Here is a 21565-nt window from a genome sequence, read left to right as displayed (position 1 = left end):
GTTCTCTCGGATAACCAACCTCCCCCTCCACCTAGGGAGGTTGATGAAGAAAGATAGGAAAGCAACCTTAAAGTAAATCCACCCCTTCCTGAGAGATTAGCCCAGCCACTCCAGCCTACACCAGAGGAGACTAAACTTCTGGGAGAATTGAAAAATCTATGTGTAAAGATCCCCCTTCTCCAGGCAATAAAAGATGTTCCCATTTACAATAAGTTGATTAAGGAGAAGTGCTTCAAGCATCCAGGGAGGAAAAAAGGGATGCCCCTACCATTAATGCATTGGGTGGCTGTCTGACTTAATGCTGGGGCAGGTAATGTTTCCAAAATATTTGGACCCTAGAAGCCCTGTAGATGTGCACATCAATGGCACCATTGTCCCACACACTCTGATCGATCTTGGGGCGGCCATTAATGTGATGACGAAGGACACCATGCTCAAGCTCAACCTCCAAGGTTCATTGAGAAAGACCATAATAGTTCTACAACTTGCAGATCATTCCACAGTAACCCTTGAGGGAATTATGGAGGATGTGATGGTCTCCATTGACTCCTAGGAATACCCTGTAGATTTCCTAGTTCTCCAGCCCAATGCTAAGCTTACTGGTTATCCTCTAATCCTTGGGAGGCCATGGTTGGCCACTACCGATGCTTACATTCACTGCAAAGCTAGGAATATGACCATCAAGAATGGGCATATGTCCAAGCAGTTAGTCCTATACCCTCCTGCTCAACCTTCTCTAGAGCATGATTTACCTTTATGGTTGGAGGAGGAGGAATAAGATGAAGTTTATTCCACCCAACTTTATGATTTGGAAGCAACCATGGGAGGAGGACAACAAGATGAGGATGACTTGATTGAACACCTGCTCCAAAGTCCAACTCCCGATTCATTACCTTTAGAAGAAGCAGTAAAGGAAACCCAAAACAATCAGCCAAATGACTTATGCTTGGCTGATCCCAACCCACTCCGTGTCAAAACCATAGAATTCGGCCCAGAGAGAACCTTGAAAATCAATCCATCTCTTTTTTCTCTCAAAGAGGAGAATCTATGCAACATGTTAAAGGAAAATCTAGAAGCCTTCGCCTGGAGTTATAAGGAAATGAAGGGAGTACACCCCTTAGTGTGTACTCACCACATATACATCAAAGAAGGTTGCAAGCCGGTCTGACAACCACAAAGGAGGATGAATCCAGCTCTTAAAGATATAGTCAAAGAAGAACTGCAAAAACTGCTAGATGCAGGATTCATTTACCCTATCTCTGATAGTGAGTGGATATCTCCTTTGGTGTTAGTTCCCAAGAAAAATGGTAAGTGGAGGATTTGTGTTGATTACAGGGAGTTGAACAAAGCCACAAAGAAGGATAATTTTCCTCTACTCTTCATTGACCAAGTGCTAGATGGCCTAGCAGGGAAAATGTTTTTCTCTTTCCTAGATGGATTCAGTGGGTACAACCAAATCCAGATCTGCCCAGAAGACCAGGATAAGACCACATTCACTTGTCCTTGGGGTACTTTTTCCTATAGGGTCCTTCCTTTTGGCCTATGCAATGCTCCTGCCACTTTCCAGAGAGCAGTCTTGAGTATTTTTGCTGAATTAGTCCATGATGCGGTGGAGATTTATATGGATGATTTTACACCTTATGGCTATGATTTTCAAGAAGCCCTGTCTAACCTAGGAAAAGTACTGCACAAGTGCATTGAATGAACCTATCTCTCAATCTTGAAAAATGTGAATTCTTAAGGACTAACGGACCATGCTAGGTCATTCAATATCTCAGAAGGGACTGTAGGTGGACCCAAACAAAATAGCCATCATCCAAAGGGTCCCACCTCCTCAAAAGCAGAGAGATGTCAGAAGTTTCCTAGGGTTAGCTGGATACTAACAAAGGTTCATAAAAGACTTCATAAAGTTGGCCTCTCCTTTATTTGGTTTGTTGGCCAAAGATTCTGAGTTTATATGGTCAAAAAGTTGTCAAGAGGCCTTAAACATTCTAAAGGATAAGTTAACCACTGCGCCAATTCCCCGAGGCCCAAACTAGGCCCTCCCCTTTCATATTCATGTTGATGCCTCACATAAAGCCATAGGAGCAGCCATAGGTTAGATAGATGAAAACCTACCTTATGTTATCTATTTTATCAATAAGAACTTGTCAAAGGCTGAACTAAATTATACAACGATCGAAAAGGAACTCCTAGTTGTTGTGCATTCATTAAATAAATTCAGGCATCACATTACTGGCTATCAAACATTTGTGCATACTGACCATGCTACAATCAAATATTTAATGAACAAACTAGATGTGAATGCTTGAATTATAAGATGGTTACTTTTATTGCAATAGTTTGATCTAACCATTGTTGATAAGCCTGGTAAGGAAAATGTTGTTGCAGATTTTTTATCTAGGGTAAATTTTCCTATAGGTGAAGAAGGAATGATGGATGATCAGTTACCGGATACGCACTTATTTGCTATTTTAGTTCTCTTTCCATGGTTTGCTGATATAGCAAACTATTTGGTATCAACACAGTTCCACCAAACTTGTCCTCCAAAGAAAAGCACAAAATAGTCAGGAAAAGTGCCCCCTTCACTTGGATTGGGGGCAATCTTTTCAAACTTGGCCTAGATCAAATATTGAAAAGGTGTGTCAGGGAAGAGGAAGTCTCTGACATCCTTTTGACCTGTCATGATGGGCCTTGTGGAGGTCACTTTGCAGCAAAGAGGACAACATTCAAAGTGTTACATGCAGGCTATTATTAGCCCACTCTTCATCAGGATGTGAAAAAGTACACTAGTCAGTGTGATCGGTGCCAGAGAATGGGAGGGCCTACTCCAAGAGATGAAATGCCTATGCAGCCTCAAGTGACTTTCGAGCCATTTGAAAAGTGGGGAATGGACTTCATTGGGCCTATTGACCCTCCTTCAAAGAAAAAACAATACATTATTGTGTGCACTGATTATTTGACTAAGTGGGCTGAAACCAAGGCAATTAAGGCAGCAACAGAAGAGAAGGTGGCTAATTTCCTAAGGGAGAATGTATTCTACAAATTTGGGTACCCTAGAGAGCTGGTCACGGACCAAGGCAGCCAGTTTACCTCCAACATGATCGAAGATTTGCTCAGCCATCACAAGATCAAGCATAGGACCTCCACTCCCTATCATCCACAAGCTAATGGGTAAGTGGAGGTGACCAACAGAGCATTGTAGGGCATCTTAACCAAGGTGGTGAGCAACAGTAGGAAGGATTATGCAGAAAGGCTAGTTGAGGCCACTTGGGCCTATAATGCCACATGGAAGACCACCATTGGATTCACACCCTATGAGCTGGTCTATGGGAAAAAGGCCTTGTTGTCCATTGAATTTGAATATAACACATTAAGGATGGCAACCCAACTAGATTTTGATCTCAGCATTGCACAGAAACAGAGATTGTTCCAATTGAATGGTTTAAATGAATTCAGAATGCAAGCCCTCCTACATACAGACATAGTTCAACTTTAGAGGAAGATTCAGCATGATAAAAATATCAAGGAGAAGCAATTTCAGAAAGGCTATTGGGCATTGTTATATGATTCTAGGTATAAGGACTTCAAGGGCAAGTTGAAGAAAATATGGCTCGGACCTTATGTTGTGGAAAGATGCCATGATAATGGGTCAGTGAAAATCAGAACCATAGATGAAGAAGCCATTCCTTTGCTTGTTTATGGACACCAGTTGAAAATGTACAAGAGACCTTTATCAAAACAAGAGTTTATTGATGATATCAATAAAACTGTGACAACAGTGGAGCAAGTTCCAACTCCTCCCTCATCAAATGATTGAAGAAAAAGAAAAAGAATAAGGACTTGGGTGAAAACCTCCATGAGGCACCTGAGTCCCATCCATGGGTTGAAAATCTCTTGAGGCAGCCCAGTGATGACAAAAAAAGAGGAAAAAAAAAAGAGAGAATAAGAAGATCCCTGGGTGAAAACCTTTCTTGACACGCCCAGGGCAAACAGCTAGGGTGAAAACCTCTCTAAGGCAGCCTAGTTGTTTTTCAAAAAAAAAAAAATATATTCATGAAATTTCCATTTGCAAGTGGGTGAGAAGGACAGTCAAGGAGCAAAAGAGGATCCCAAGGAGACCCCTGCCACTCACATATTCATTTTCTTCACTCCTTACCATGCATCCCTCCATCATTTTTGTCATTTTTCCACTCCATTGCTTCGATTTATGCAAAGACTGTGTTTTCTACAAGATCCCCTGTATTCCTACAAGATCCCCTAAAAACCTACAGGATGATCCTGTAGGAATTACAGTGACCCAGAAATCCTATAGGAAGCAATCTGAAGGCATATGATGGACTTGTTAGGTCCCTAAAATTCACCCCATCCACGATCTAGCACCTCACCTCGTCCACCATCATCATCCCTACACTCACAATTCAAAAAAAAAAAGATCAGTTTCAACAGTTTTTCAGTCTTCAAAGAAAAAAGGAAACAGAGAGGAGTAAAGAGAATCACCTGAGTATCCTTTACTCTCCACACTCCCACTCCTTCTTTCCATCCATGTCACCATCCTCACAGCCCCAGCAAGCAAAATGATAAAATAATTTTGAGGGAGAAGCAGCTACAGGACATCCTATAGGAAATCCTGTAGTAGCCTATCCCACAGAATGCCAATCACACCAGCAACAAGTCTTCACCAGGTTGATCCAGGAGCTCCAAAGCAGCAGCATCAGATCTTCAACCACAAATACCTGCAAAAACAAAGAAACCATTAGCAAACAACAAGAGGAGGAAGAAGAATGGCATGCAACAAATATACACAGCAACACCTATGGTCTTCGACAAAATATAGCATAGCATTGAAACCACAAGTAAGTATCCCGCTCGCTCTCTCATATGCATCATGTAGTAAAAAATTGTAAGGGTTATGAGATAGTTGGTTTATAAGTGAAAAGGTGGCCAGTTAACTTGGCCACCTTCGTTCAGTCAACACATGCACAACCGGGTGTCCTCTCACACGTGGCTGTAGTCAACTCAAAGACAGAGAAGGAGTAGGACAAAAAGCAGTTAAAATACAGATCTACGAGGTGGGAGCTGATTACAAGGAGTGGGAAATGATGAGGTGGTAGTGGGGACCAACGGTCCAAAAATGGCAACGTACCTTTGCTGCCAGCACACCACCTCACCCCGAATCACCATAAGAGGAAATAAAACATCGTTCCCATGCATTCATGCATTTCACCTCCTCGAAACTCCCTCACTCAAGTCACTCTCATAACCCAGGCCACCCACCGGAAGCAAAGATCCATCGTTCACTACACAGGAATTCCTACAGGAGCATGCACAGGAATTCCTATAGGATACAGTCTACAGGATACATAGAGACTATCTATAGGATTGGCAGAGAAGAGTTCAGAAGGGATATCACGGGAGTTGGCCACTGCAACCAGTCTAAAGAGGTAGGCTCTAAAATTACATTCCCCTTTGCAAGTAAATGAACCAAGGATACTCTAAATTTGAGTGAATTTAGAAACTGTGTGAAGGAAATTAAATACACAGTCATCTCTATTTTGCTCCTGCATTTGAAAAGTTGTTTCAACCCTCTCATTTTCTCCTCAAGCTTCACCAACAAGATGACAGGAGGGTTTAATAGGAGAGAGCCCACAAACACTGTGAGAATCCAACAACACCCCCAAGTGCTTGAAATCTTCACAAGACATAATTGGATGGGGTTTTTCGAAAAATTTAGAGGGTATGATGATGAGGTGGCTCAAGAATTTGCTCTCTCCCTCACTCCACACACCAGAATACATGCCACTGTTGTAATAAGGGGCCTCACTATAGATCTCACCCCTGAGCTCATCAACAGGGTCACCACACTTCCCCTAGGAGTCCCATGGAGAAAAGAAGACAAAGGAGATAGCCAGGTTGCCAAAAGAAAATTCTTTTTAGAAGGTGAGGAACCCACTGAGGACAAAAATGGAGTAAGGAGGGAAAGTCTGCCATATCCATGGAGTGAGGTAGGCTACCAACTAATCAAATACATCTCATGTGAGGGTAGATATAGTGTTGTCTATGGCTATCATTTCAGGATCCTTGAAGAATTAAGATTTGGAGTAGAAACACCCCCTCACCAAAGGCTCAGCATACCATATTTCTTACTTCAATCACTCATAGACTCAAGCATCAAAGTGAAGGAGGGGAATTCCCAACAATTATCTCACCATGGGTTGATTAGGATCCTCATTGAAGATTCCCTCCAAAACCTCAGAACCCCTATAACATGGTCATTTTTCAGAGACATGCCAGCAGAGGATGACATCAAAGCTCTCACTTATGATGTTAGTCCTACTGTCAATGAAGAGGAAGTAAAACAGGAAGAGGAAGATACAGAGCAAGATAAGGATGAGATGGATGAAGAAGGAGTTGACGCAGAGGAACATGATGAAGAAGAAGAAGAAGATGACACAGAGGAACATGATGAAGATGAAGAAGAAGAGGGAGAAGAGAAGGAGGATAATGAAGGAATAGATGAGGAAATTAAGGAGGAAACTGATAGAGATGATGAAGATCTATAAGAAGAAGAAGACAGGAAAAACAGAGAGGAAGAAGGCAATAGAACAGAGGGGACAAAACACAAGGAGGAGTCACCTAGGGTGTCTCCAGAGGCCACTGAGAGAGAGGCAGAAACTTCCCTCATTGCTCTTAGCACCCCAATCAAGAAAAAAAGAAAAAGGCAGAGGCAGACCCCACTATATTTCAGGACAAGAAAGAGCACAAGAATAAGACAGGGGAAGCCACAAACATCAACCAAAATTCCTATTGAGATTGAAGATTCCCCTACAAAAAAATACAAAATGCCTTCCCCTAAGTCCCTTATCACCTCTGTAAGGAGGCCTACTACTATATCAACTTCCTCATAGGATAAGGCAATCCTACAGGATCCACAGCAAAATCTACAGGAAGCAAAAATAGTCCTACAGGATACTCTGTTGAATCTACAAGAGGCACAGAAATTGGAAAGAAAGGTAGGGGAGAAGCAAGAAGCTAAAGAGGAGGACCCAGAGACAAAAGAACCCAGCCCCCAACCTAACCTGGACTCCTATTACCGGTTTATTGAAGGAGGCAGGGTCATACCTAAAAAATTTGCCATCCCACTATTCTTCGAGCTTGAGAAGGAGAGGGCCAGAACTCACCGATGGATGCAGATCACCAAATCGAAGGGGGTAGAAGACATTGGGCACATGGAGGAGAAACTCAAAGAAATGGGCAGAGAACTAAGTGGCTTAAGGGACAGAGAAGCTATAATGAGAAATCAACTAGAGACAGAAAATGCATGGTTGAGGGGACAACTACAGGAAAGAGAGAACCAACTAGCATGTATGGCCAGCCTCTCCTTGGAGGCAATCCAGTGTAGGATTCTAGCTAAATCCTATGCTCTCTACCTCAAAGAACAATGGCTGCAGTTTCAGATTAAGACACTAGCACAGAGGGGAACCATGCCATTTTAGGACTATAGACAATTTATTGATATTTTTTTATCAAAGTACACAAGAGGATAGGGCCAAAATGGCTGAGTTTTATTTACACAACATGGCCGTAACAGACATGAATGTATGGGACCCTAATGCCAAGCTAGGAGATCTACAATTAATGGCTTTGGCATCATGGATGAACCATGAGGAGTCAAGAGCTACAGAGATGAAAAGGATATTGGCAAGAGAGAAAACTGAACCTCTTTTAATCAGAGCTGAAAAATCAAATCCCATGGCCCTCATCAGTACCCATAATTTGATTGCAAATGATCCTCAGTTGGCACCTAGATATATTTCTGCCCAAGAGCAAGAAATTTCACATTTTGAGGACATATTTAGGCTGCTAGGAGATGATAGTATACATGATTTCCTAAGGAGATGGAACACACTGCCATACAGCTTAAAGATAAGAGAATATCACTCCCCTCAAAAGTTGAGAGAGGCACTCAATAGGACACATATGTATAAGCAATCTATGAAAAGGTTGAAGGTCAATTGGATATGCCTAAAACTCAGCCCACCACTACTCTTGGGGATGCTAGAAGGGAGAAAAGAAGAAGAAGAAAAGAGGCAGTGGGAAGAGGTAGAAAAGAAAGCAGACTTCTATGAATAAGAAGAGGAGACCACAATAGAGGCATGGGATGTCAGAGAGGCTACCAGAGCCATGAAGGATATGGATATTGACTGAGTTGCTCAGAGGATGAGCAAAAATTTTAATAGGGGGTGATGATGAGCCTCACCATTGTATAATTATATGGGCCTTAATTCACATTCTAGCTTAGTCAAACCAACTATTCTCATAACTTACTGGATACTTTTGATTATATTTTGTTTATGAGATGAGTTAGAGTTGGATATTTTGCTTTGTGGTCTAATGTGCATTTAATGCAGGATTAAAGGAGAAAAGCAAGGAATTTTGACAAATACCAAGGTCAAAAAGCGAATGAATCAAGGGAGAGGTATTATAGGAGGTAAATCCTCCTCATTTACTACCCCTCCATTTGAATATCCCTCCATCAGCTTGGAGTGAAAATAGCCAAATCATGAGGACTAGAAGGCAGCCAAGCAAGTGAAAGACAAAGCACTAGTTTATCTCGAGTTTGGGAGCCGAGCCTCCCTAATTTTAAGGAAGTCGTTGGAGACTTCATATGTATAAGTAGAGAGGCCTAGGACCTCAGTAGGATTCGGATTTTATTGTAAAACTCTACTCTATTTTCGAGTTGCAAGGCTTGTGACAGTTTTTTTGATGTAATCTGTTGTTTTGGTAATAAGAATGAGATTTGTTTTGAGCCAACACTGAGTTATCTCAGAGGGTTGAAGCTCTTGGGTTAGGGCCCAACCCTAGCAGCCAAGGCTCCTCTTTATTGTACATATATGCTAGTATAGATTCATAGCTTAATTGTTCATTTTCTTAGTAGATGCATTTCCATTACAGTAGTGTATATTAGATTGGTTGTGTGATAGTTTTCTTCCATTTGTGCCTTCTTTCAATTAGTAGGTTAGCAAGGAGAAAAAGGATCACCACAAGGTTTTCAGCAGGTGTCTTGGCCTCACTTCCTCCCTCTGGGACCATGACTTGAGGAAGGGACCCTTCAGCAGCCCCAAAAACACAAATTTCTAGTTCTTGTATGAGCTTTGGAGTTTGTTGTCTTTGATTTAGTATTTGGTTCATGTTACAAGGCAGATTTCATTGTCATCTTTTTCCATCTCCATTTTTGCAATAAGATCTCACTCATGCTTTCATTCCCTTCAACAACTTTCTTCATGCATAATATAGGCAGTTGATTCATGCTTTTCTAGTTTATGAAAATGTATCTTGTTGCATAGTTCTTTTTGGAAGACACACATGTTTTATGTAGAGTAGGTACTTTAGGAGGAGACCAAGACTTCATAACCAGCAACCACCTTCCACTTCATCCACCTTAGCCATCCCTTGTTTCACCACCACCCTCACTAGTTTTTCATCATTTTTCATTGAAATTCCCCTAAACACATTGAGTGAATCTAGCCATCTCTTATCTTGGATATTGACTCCTGAGTGCTCCTAGACCTTCTAACACTCCATTCCACCCATCACACTTCTTTCCTAAGCTTCCCAACACTTCCAAAACCTCACAATTAGCTCTCGACTGTATCCTGTAGGTTTCCTGTAATTCCTACAAGATCATCCTGTAGGTTTCTAGTACATCCTATAGATTTTCCTAAAACGGCCTATTTTGAGGCCGAATTGATGGGAAACTTCTAGGAGGTCACAAAAAGCCTCCTAGGACCCCTCCACACCATCCAACCACTTCATAAACCTTCTAGCCATCCTTAAACGCCTTCCATCCACTTGTCACATCCACAAGAACAATTAGTTTGCATACTTGATTTTGCCTAAAAAACCAAAAAAATGAAAATAGATTTAGTTTAGTTTCTTTGCTTGCACATTAGTATGGTTTGATGCTTTTTAATTCTGAAATTTAGATAGTAGCATTTGTTTATTGTTGATTTATCAATTCTGCTTAGCATAGCTCCTTAGATAGTAGCATTTGTTTATTGTTGATTTATCAATTCGGCTTAGCATAGCTCCTTAAATGGTTAATTAGGGTATGGTGTGGTTTAGCATTACATGTTGGCCCTTTCCATTACTGCAGTAGAGTAATTCTCTTAGAGTATATTTTCCCTTATTCCGTCAAAGAATAAAGCTTCTTTTGACTCTATAGAAGTTTGGCTTGGAACCCCATTGGTCTCTCGCCAGCTGAATAGTGACAACAGGCAGAACCATCACTTTTACTTGTGCATATAGCACTGTCACCTCCAATTTTGTACGAACCCTGGGTTGATAAGTAAAGCTGGTAGCCCAGGAGTTGCATCATCCTTGTTGCAATACTGGCACTCATCACATACCATGGTTCTTAGGTCATGTGTAACATCTATGTGCATTTCTCTTTAGCATATATAAGCATTCTCCTTCCCTTCTTTCATTATTCCCATGTGAATATTTTTATTTTATACCCATCATTTACAGAAAAATGTGACTCTAAGAAATGACATTCATTTTTAAATACATGCACTCACATTCAAAGCGTTAATGGCATACAAATTTCTAGGTGCTACTATATACATACATAATGAGTTTCTTCAGTAGGGCTAGCCATAACCAAGGAATTAGGAATAACATAGGTGGAAGACCAAACCCATGGTAGAGGAGGAACTAAAGGTTATTGTTTTTTATACACTTTGATGTTGACTCAGAAGAACTTACCCAATTTCTTTAGATTGGTTTTCTCAACTTATTTGGCCAGAAAGCTTATCACCTGCACCCTCCACCTCCTAATCCACAACCTAGTATTGGAATCCTAGTTTCTCCTCATGCACTAGGTCACATTGTCATCCCAACCAGTAATGGATGGCAAGATGTTGTCCATCCCCCTCAGTGCCAAGTCCAAGGATGGCCCATTTTTTCTTTGCCACTCTCACCACCTTCGTCACTTATGCAACCATCTCATCATTCTCTATCTATGGCCTTGCATGCCCACTCTAGAATGCATAAAAAATTCAAAACTCTTGAGCCTAAGGAAGGCCAAGGAAATAAAAAGTAGTAGTTACCAAGTCTAGTTCATCTCATGGGTCTTCTCATTCAGTTACATCTCATGCACATCATGATCAACTAGCAGACTCATACATGAAGAAGGAGCGTCAAGCATAAAGCAGTGGGAAAAAGAAAGTTGCGTCACATAGTAAATATTATGGTTTTTGATTAATTTTAGGATGATCAATCATTGCTAGTTTACTCTTTTTATTTTCCAGGCAATTTTCAATTTAGTTTTCAACATTCTGATTTTTTATATTTTGGCATACTTCCAACACCTTTTTATGCAATATGATTTCAGCAGGGTGACTTTCATGAAAACATTACATTTTGTGACTTTTTACAATATATGACATGTTGCTTTATGATGATATATGTTGATATTTTATAGTTGATTTATTACATATTTATGTGCTTATTTTTATGCCATTCGCGTGCATGATGATGGGAGATACAAGGGATTTTTATGGAAGCTTGTTGTATGATGATAGTTTTATGGTACATGCATATTTTTGGTAGAAGGTAGGATGAACAAGGCATATGCTTATATTTCAGTTTTATTCTTTCATGAGTCATGGGTTTTATATGATATGGTTGCTTTAATGACATGTATATGCTTTTGATAGATGGAATCTATGATGGGAGGAATAAGGAGTATATTTTTCACAATATATTTTTAGACCGTTTTTATTTATTAAGAACACATAACCTGTCAGGAGTCAAAAGTGTATCATAAGTGGATGAGGGGAACCCTACCTACCAAGTATTATTAAAAGTTTAATTAAATTTTAAATTATCCTTTAAAACAATCCTTTCTTGAATGATAATGAAATATATTTAAAATAAAACAATAATGAATTTCTCAAATGTTAAACTCCCTAGTTGTTTCAAAGGCATACAAAAGGGAATCGAGCCTATTAAGGAAGGGTTGAATACTTTGTGAGGAGAGGTATGAACAAGTTATCAAAAGTTGTAATTTTACTCCTTTGATTTATATTTTTGTGAGTTAGAGTTGATTTGTTTGGTGGTAGCAGACTCATTCAAAGGAGAGACATGGTACAAAGGCATATCCATCTCATTTTTTTAGGACTTTTAGGTGATTTTGTTTCCTGTAGTTTTATTTTGCTGATAGACTGCCTAGTTGTTTACATTAGTGCTAACAGTTGCTAATTTTGCAAAAAAGGCTTGTAAACTTAATTATATCAGGGTTCCCAGAAGGATTTCTTGTACTTGATTTATATCATTTTGATTTTATGTAAGTTTATATATGATTTCTTTTACATTGCAAGCATTTCCAATTGATCTTTGGCCAAGAGTTTTCGTTGAGACTCGCTAAATAGAAGGTTGCACTCATGATTTTTAATATAAATGATTCAATTTTCAGCCATTAATTTCTATGCATATTTCTCATAAACATTTTGGCATTGGAGTTTTATTTAATTTTCTAATAAATTCTATATAAAATGTTTGTGTAGCCATGTGCCTCATGGAACACTCATTTATATTGTTGTTTATTGCTTGTTTAACTTCAGTTTCATATTTTTTTACGGAGTTAAATATTGTATACTAGTACCAGATTTCACTATTGTGTTGTAAATCTTGCATAAATTTAATTTGTGCACCTTATTTTAGTTTTGTACATAACAATTAATGTATATTTTCCCTTCTTGTATATTAACTTGTAAATTCCTAGTCACCCATTAAGCTCAGGCAACAAACACTTTGGGCCTAGTCTTGTTATCTCACTTTCCATATGATATTTGAGGGTTTGAGAGAGAAGATCTAAAAAACTTACCTCGTCAACATTTGTTGGAGACCATACTAGGGAACAAAATAGTAATCGGTATTTTTTAATTAAATATTTTCCTTGCAAATGACCATCCAATCTGCTTAATAGCCAAATCTTGAAAATCGTATCAATAATGAAACAGATATTACTCATTCTTTATTTGGATTTATTATTTATAACTCTAACACCATTAAAATTTTGAATATAATTGGGTTGTTATAGTTCAAGATATTGAATTGCAAGAGAAAAGAGAGGCTTTAGAAAGGCATCTCCACGAACATGAATGTGATGCCCTTGCATAGAAGGCATATGGCTAGTGAATCTCCATTCTCTAGGAGAATCCATGAAGAAATTCTTAAATATAATCTAATCGATGAGGTATAAAATGCAAAGTTGTCCTTGTTGTCAAGTTCCGTTGTCAAATTTTGCAAAGTCTCACAAGTTCATCTAGCACTACATCACCTATAAGAAGAGTCATGTCTCAAGGATCCTCTCAAGGTCCTGTTATCACTCCAGGAAACTCTCCTAGGTTGTAGATCGGAGATGCCTGGTAACATGTAATCTTCAATATTGTTCTCTGAACTATTGGAATAAATGATGGTTTGGATCAAGTTAGATAACCATTTCAGCTCTATTCTCACTCAAGACATGCATGAACACTCTCAACAACACAAGGCTTTAGACCACAAATTCTCAATAGTTTGTAGCTTTAATGGATAGATGGAGAACACTGACAGTACCAACAGATTGCATTCATGAACATATATGAATGGCTAGCTACAGGCAACAAATGAACTTATTGAATATACTGGCAGATGCATATATAATAACACATATAAATGGCTAGCTACAGGCAGCAAAGAAGCTTGCTAATCTAATATATCAAAGCAGAGATAAGATGACAGTTATCTGGCCTTACACACACAGAAAACTTGAACAAACTATTCAAGTGCAAGCGTAGAACAACATAAAGGGAATGGACATTGAACATCTAATGGAAAAAGAAGCTTATATTTCTTAGAATGAAGATGAGAAGCTTGAATAAACAGAGGAGGAATAATCTCCAAAAGTTGAACCCTTGTTACATCTAGTTTTCTGCCTTTTATAGGCCCTTTACAATGCTCCTGAGCTCTCTAGAAGGCTCAGAGTCTTAACCTTGTCTCATCTATCCCTTAACCGTTTGATTCCCTCAATAGGCAGGCATGGCTCGAAGGTTTTTCTCTTTCTGACAGAGGAATAACCGCATTCAGATATTTTGGGTGCGCTGGCAGGGAGCTCTCTCTTGACAAAGATGCCCACAATCTCTTCTGTTGATTTCGGCTGTGTCGCGCTGTGCTGCTCCATGATGTATCTGATTCGAGCTATGTTGTGTTGTAGATGCCCATGATATTTCTGTTTCGGGCTAGTTGGGCATGCTTTGTTGCACTGTAGATGCCTCTCGGCCTCGGTTTCTCTTCAAACTGTTTAATAATGAGTGTTTTATGTTTTACAAAGAAACCACTGTAATGTTGTAAACTCCCACCAATGTTTGTTCCTTTCGGACTTTAAAAGTCCTAAAAAATGATTTATTTACCCATCGGGTCCGCCCTTTGGGTCATTGTCGCCTATTGCAGATGGCCTGGTCCCTTTGTTCCCTTCACATTTTTGCAATCTGTGACCATTTCTATTATGAACAGAAAGCACAACCATACTAAGAAATCCTGCCATTCCCTGTCCTTTTCGGACTTAAAAAATTATTGATTTCCCTTCCCAGATCCTCTCGGGTCCGGGCTTCATCGCAATTGCAAGGTTCCAAGGCTCCCTTTGTATTTTCATTGAAGCAATGAAAACACATAAAAACATTGACATATGGCTTTCCCCGGACCTGAAAAACTATAATATATCATTTTAGAACCTATCGGGTCTGAGGTTTATCACTATGGGCGTTGTCCTATGGTTCCCTTTGTATTTTGTTATACAATGAAATACATGGAAGATTCATTACAAAATGCTTGGGTGCGGACTTGAAATATTATGGAATATCGTTCACAATGTTGTCGCGTCCGGCCTTATCACATTGCACATAGGAATATGTAAAGGCCCCGCCCCTTTGGTCAGCGCCGATGCGATATTGCGATGCGATCTGATCACAATTGCATATCGCTATATGTAAAGGCCCCGCCCCTTTGGTCTTCCTGATCTGCGATCCGCCGATGTGATTTGGGCCATTGATCCACATATGCGATCGACGGTCCTTGTTTAATCGCCGATCGCCATCACCATTGCCCCATGGTCTGTGCCGATTTGCCTCCGCCGATGCGACTTGCCGATTAGATCTGGGTCGTTGATCGGCCAGATCTAACGGCTGCTGTGCCTTCTCACTTTAAGCCTGTGATTTTGGAATTTTAATGGTTTTCAAGCGTTTCCTGCCTCCCGATAGTGTATTTCCTCCCCTTTAAGGGCTTTCCTCCTTCGACCATTTTGATTTTGAACAATTCTTAAGCAAGTTTGGAGACTTTGAGGACATATATGGATCCATTTTTGGGTCGTTTGCCTCCAAGGCTAACATTGGCTCCTTTTGGGGACGAAATCCTCCCTGTGAGGTTTCAAGAATTACAGAATAATGCCTTTCCTGTAAAATAAGATCAAATCTTCCTCCTAGTGTTGCATTGGGCATGGAGTCTATTTAGCATGAAATAAAACTTGAAAACAACATATTTACAATATCAAGGCTTGAAAACCTTAACTGAAATAAAGTTCGAAGAACAACCCATTGACTGGGCCATCAAAAACATATCCTCCTTCCTTTAAAGCATTCCTTTTGAGAAAACAACCATTAAACTGAAAATTGACCCTTTTTACCTTCCTATGAAAGGTTTCTTTGTCTTGGTCAATGTGCATATCAGAAAATTTATCAAAGACTTGCAAAAGCCTATTGATTTGATCCTTTAATTCAAAAACTTTCCAGCATTTGGTATTATCATGCAAAGATGGTCTATATTTCACCTCATCTCTGTATGCTTTCAACCTTGGATGTTTTGCTTGGAAGGTTTTGCACACCTGTTGAATGATAAGGTCTACCTCATACTTTGTTGTGTCATTTGTGACCTGAAAATTTAATATGAAGGATGAACCAATGCATTCTTGTGTGGGGGACACAAGGACTTCACTTGTTCCTGCAACTTCCTTAGAGCAAGCCCTATCAAAGAACATGTCCCGAATCTGTGAGCCTTCTTCCTCTGTGATTTGGAAAACTGGTTTTTTAAGCTGGGTAGAGGCCAACTGATAAGGCTTGGTAATTTCAAGACCAAGCTTATCCATGACAGCCTTGGGCATTGGATTATGGCTGGCTCCAGTGTCCAACAGAAAATTTTGAAGGATTTCATCATGAATAGACAGAGAAACATAGAATGATGGGGAGTTGTCTTCACAATTTTCAATGATTGGGCTGAGAATAACAGCTAGCTGGTCATCTTGCATATTTACATAGTCAGTGGAGGCTTGGATTTCTTTAGGCTCAAGATCCTCAAGGATGGATGCTTTGAAGGACTCATTCTTCACTAGTTCAATTAGGGGCATAGGTATTCTTGGCTTCTGGATTTCTGATTGAAAACCGAAAGAAGAAGGGGACTTGTCAAGGCCTCTTACCTCTATGGTTGGAGCTTTGAGGATGATAGGATCAACTGCTGGTTGCTTCTGCTTATTAGCTTGTTGTTCTGCAGGGACAACAACTTTATGAATAGGAGTTTCTTTGACATTATTCATCATAGACCTCAGATTATATTGGTGCTGATCTACAATTTGTAGAACAACTTCACCATCCCATTCTTGGCTGATCTAGTCATTGAATAACGACTTCTCATAGGAATCTTTGGTTAAAAAAATGGCTCTGCCTTTGTCTTCCATACAATGGATCTCATCATCCTCTTCAAAGTGCTCTTCCTCCATGACTACATTTTGAATAAGGGTCTTCACACTTTGGTCTTCATTGGCATCTTTGTTTCTTTACAAAATCTACAGCTGCTCATTTGCTCTTCTATATGGATTTGGATTTGGAGGAGCAAAGGTATTAGGAATCCTTCCTTTCCCAGAATGCTACTCAACCTTTAATTTGGAAACTTTAGAGGCTAATGACTCTATCATCTTGGCCATTTTATCGATCTTGGGGTCTGAAAATGATGAAGACTCGCCCCTCTGTCTTCTTCTATCAGTATTACCTTTGAGCTTTTTTGTAGCCATGATGTTTGATTCCACTTCCAAGGCTGCATCCTGCATGTCAAGCAAAGTAGCACATCGCCTCTCCCTCAACAGTAAACAAAAGTCAGAATCAAAGGAATTGGCATAGATGAGTCTAGCAGAGGTAGTGGTGGGTTTTACTTCAGCTGGTATCTTGCTATACATGCGATTAAATCTCTTATTGAAATCAGACAACAACTCACCATTTTCCCTTTGTAAGTTCCCAAACTCAGTGTGGTAATATAGGAGATCCTTCTTATCCCCCCAATGCTTTAGGAATGCATCATCTAAGGCCTCAATATCTGCTATAGATTCTGGGGCCAGTTCCTTGAACCATTTTCTAGCCTCTCCATCTAGGCTTTGGACAAGGACTCTCATCTAGACATCATCTTCACTAATGTCCAGGTTATCAGCATAACTATAGAATGACTCAAGATGTTCTTCAGCTGAAGCACCTTCAGTTCCAGTGAACTTAGGCATATACTTCTGATACTCTCTAGTAGGCATAGCATTCAAAGGAGTGGGCAGTATTAGAGGTCCATACCTAGCAGCTATGATTCTCTCCATTTTGGTAGGTGCTTGTGGACCTGCCATAGTTGTGGTGGCTAAAAGAGTACTGGCAGTCTGAATGATAGAGGGATGAGGGGTGACTGACAGGACTAAAGGAGTCTGATGGATAGGAGGTGAGGTTTCCTTAGGGCTTAAAGAAAAAGGAGAACCTAAAGAATAAGGAGCTTTATGAATTTCTGAGAGTTTTTCTTCATTGCTAGTATTAGAATCTGTACTCTCAACATGTATTTGTTCTATTGTAGGATTTTCTTGAAGAGATATAGAATATTGTTTAGGTTTACCTGAACCTGATGCTCCTTTCTGCAATGCCTTTCTTCCTTTGGTGGTCTTTTCAGGGTCAGGTACTGGGTCAGCTTGTGATTTCTGAGGATTTCTCCGAGTATGCCTCACAAACTGAGCTAGAACTATGATGTGGAGTCGCCAAGAGGTTCGGCCTCTAGTAGAGTTGCCAGATAGATTATTACAACCAAAAATGTGCCCAGACTTTTCTATCATCAAAGCTAGATCTATGTTGTTTCCAAGGGAAGCTGAACTTTAGTTTTCTCTCCCCGGAAATGGCGCCAATTATGTTATCACTCCAGGAAACTCTCCTAGGTTGTAGATCAGAGATGCCTGGTAACATGTAATCTTCAATATTTTTCTCTGAACTATTGCAATAAATTATGGTTTGGATCAAGTTAGATAACCATTTCAGCTCTATTCTCCCTCAAGACATGCATGAATACCCTCAACAACACAAGGCTTTAGACCATAAATTCTCAATAGTTTATAGATTTAATGGATAGATGGAGAATACTAACAGTACTAGCAGATTGCATACATGAACATATATGAATGGCTTGCTACAGGCAGCAAATGAACTTATTGACTATATTGGCAGATGCATATATAATAACACATATAAATGGCTAGTTACAGGCAACAAAGAAGCTTGCTAATCTAATATATCAAAGCAGAGATTAGATGACAGTTATCTAGCCTTACAGACACAGAAAACCTGAACAAAATGTTCAAGTGCAAGAGTAGAACAACATAAAGGGAAAGGACATTGAACATCTAATGGCAAAAGAAGCCTATATTTCTTAGAATGAAGATGAGAAACTTGAATAAACAGAGGAGGAATAATCTCCAAAAGTTGAACCCTTGTTACATCTAGTTTTCTGCCTTTTATAGGCCCTTTACAATGCTCTTGAGCTCTCTAGAAGGCTCGGAGTCTTAACCTTGTCTCATCTATACCTTAACCGTTTGATTCCCTCAATAGGCAGGCATTGCTCGGAGGCTTTTCTCTTTCTGACAGAGGAATAACCGCATTCAAATATTTTTGGTGCGTTGGCAGGGAGCTCTCTCTTGACAAAGATGCCCATAATCTCTTCTATTGATTTCAGCGGTGTTGCGTTATGCTGCTCCATGATGTATATGATTCAGGCTGTGTTGTGTTGTAGATGCCCATGATATTTTTGTTTCGGGTTAGTTGGGCATGCTTTGTTGCGCTGTAGATGCCTCTCGGCCTCGGTTTCTCTTCAAACTGTTTAATAATGAGTGTTTTCTATTTTACAAAGAAACCACTGTAATGCTGTAAACTCCTGCCAATGTTTGTTCCTTTCAGACTTTAAAAGTCCTAAAAAACGATTTATTTACCCATCGGGTCCGCCCTTTGGGTCGTTATCGCCTATCGCAGATGGCCCGGTCCCTTTGTTCCCTTCGCATTTTTTCAATCTGTGACCGTTTCTATTATAAACAGAAAGCACAATCATACTGAGAAATCTTGCCATTCCCTGTCCTTTTCGGACTTCAAAAATTATTAATTTCCCTTCCCAGACCCTCTCGGGTCTGGGCTTCATCGCAATCGCAAGGCTCCAAGGCTCCCTTTGTATTTTCATTGAAGCAATGAAAACACATAAAAACATTGACATATGGCTTTCCCCGGACCTGAAAAATTATAATATATCATTTTAGAACCTATCGGGTCTGGGGTTTATCGCTATTAGCGTTGTCCTATGGTTCCCTTTGTATTTCATTATACAATGAAATACACGGAAAATACATTACAAAATGCTTGGGCGCGGACTTGAAATATTATGGAATATCGTTCACAATGTCGTCGAGTCTGGCCTTATCGCATCACACATAGGAATATGTAAAGGCCCCGCCCCTTTGGTCAGCGTCGATGCGATATTGCGATGCAATCTGATCGCAATCGCATATCGCTATATGTAAAGGTCCTGGCCCTTTGGTCTTCCCAATCTACGATCTGCCGATGTGATTTGGGTCATTGATCCACGTATGCAACCGACGATCCTTGTTTAATCGTCGATCGCCATCGCCATCGCCCCATGGTCTGCGCCGATTTGCCTCCACCGATGCAACCCACCGATTAGATCTGGGCCGTTGATCGGCCAGATTTAACGGCTGCTATGCTTTCTCACTTTAAGCCTGTGATTTTGGAATTTTAATGGTTTTCAAGCGTTTCCTACCTCCCGATAGTGTATTTCCTCCCCTTTAAGGGCTTTCCTCCTTCGACCATTTTGATTTTGAACAATTCTTAAGAAAGTTTGGAGACTTTTAGGACATATATAGATCCATTTTTGGGTCGTTTGACTCCAAGGCTAACAGGTCCAACCTAGTATTCTTCCACTTCTAACACATCTTCATCAATTGCATCCCGATCTATAACAATTGGAAATTTATATTCTTCTTATGGTCTAATTAAATCAACCACCAAACCTTGTTGCGTGTGTGTTATATTCTTTCCACGACTAGCCCCATGCGTGAAGTGGGGGGTTAGAGGGGGTGCAGTATCCCCCCCTTCATTGGGTCGAGCGTAGAGGGGGGGTCACAGGGGGGGAGGTAACCCCTCTTTATGGGGTCTGGGGCAGCACCCTGGGAAAAATAAATTAGACCCTATATTAGGTGGGCGGACCTACCTATGGTTTTGTGCATGGATTTCACACATGGTTTCTGGCATGATGTTTTTTTTCCCATGGTATTTTGTAGATCCGGTCAAGGGAACTACAATTATGTTGCAATCCAGGGTTAATGGATTGGGGTTTATGAATGCTTTTGCATGTATATATATGTATTTTAACATTGAAAGGAATATAATGAAAAAATCAATATAGTAGTCCCGGTTTTGGGATCCATGGAAAATCTATGTGTATATATAATTTATGTTTTATGCTCTTGCCATTGTTTATTTTATGCTTTTAGAATTCGTATGCAAGGTAATTTTTGTACAGGGTTAAGACCTACAAATATATCAAAGTAATTCACAAGTATGGGTTGTTTCAATTCGATGAAGATAGAGATTCCACCACATGGCATGTCCCATCTCCATTAAATCTTGCACTTGCCAATGTGCCTCTTCCAAATTTTAAATATCATCTCCAAAAATTCTCAAATGACAGTAATATAACCGCAAAGAAACATTTAATCACTTTCTCAAATGTTTTCCATAATATAGGCACCAACGATAATGATACTTGTATGTGCCTCTTCGTTAATTCTTTGAAAAGTAAGGTCACCACCTATTTCTTTAAACTACCTCCCAGGGTATTTTCAACATGGGAAGAATTATGTTTTTGGTTTAAATCAACCTACGCCCATCCCTGAAGTCTGGTTGATCTCATGTACAAATATAATAATTTTTCTTTTGTTAAAGTTGAATCTATCAAAACTTTTAATTTAAATTTCACCAAATTATATAATCAAATACCAGAGATCATAAGACCTCGAAATAAAGAAGCTTTAATGCATTATTATAACTCTTTGACTTCTCCATACCATCATCATCTTGAAGAGAAAAATGTTGATAATATAGGGTCAACTCTTCAAACTTGCCTTGAGTACGAAGAAAAAATTCGTTGAACATGCCTCCCTATAGGGGATCATGCTAATCAG

The sequence above is a fragment of the Pinus tabuliformis genome, chromosome 9 (genome assembly GCF_031772625.1).
Source record: "Pinus tabuliformis cultivar Carrire ecotype Pingquan chromosome 9, CPIR1, whole genome shotgun sequence".
Classification (NCBI taxonomy): domain Eukaryota; kingdom Viridiplantae; phylum Streptophyta; class Pinopsida; order Pinales; family Pinaceae; genus Pinus; species Pinus tabuliformis.
Note: the sequence above shows the minus strand (reverse complement) of the source record.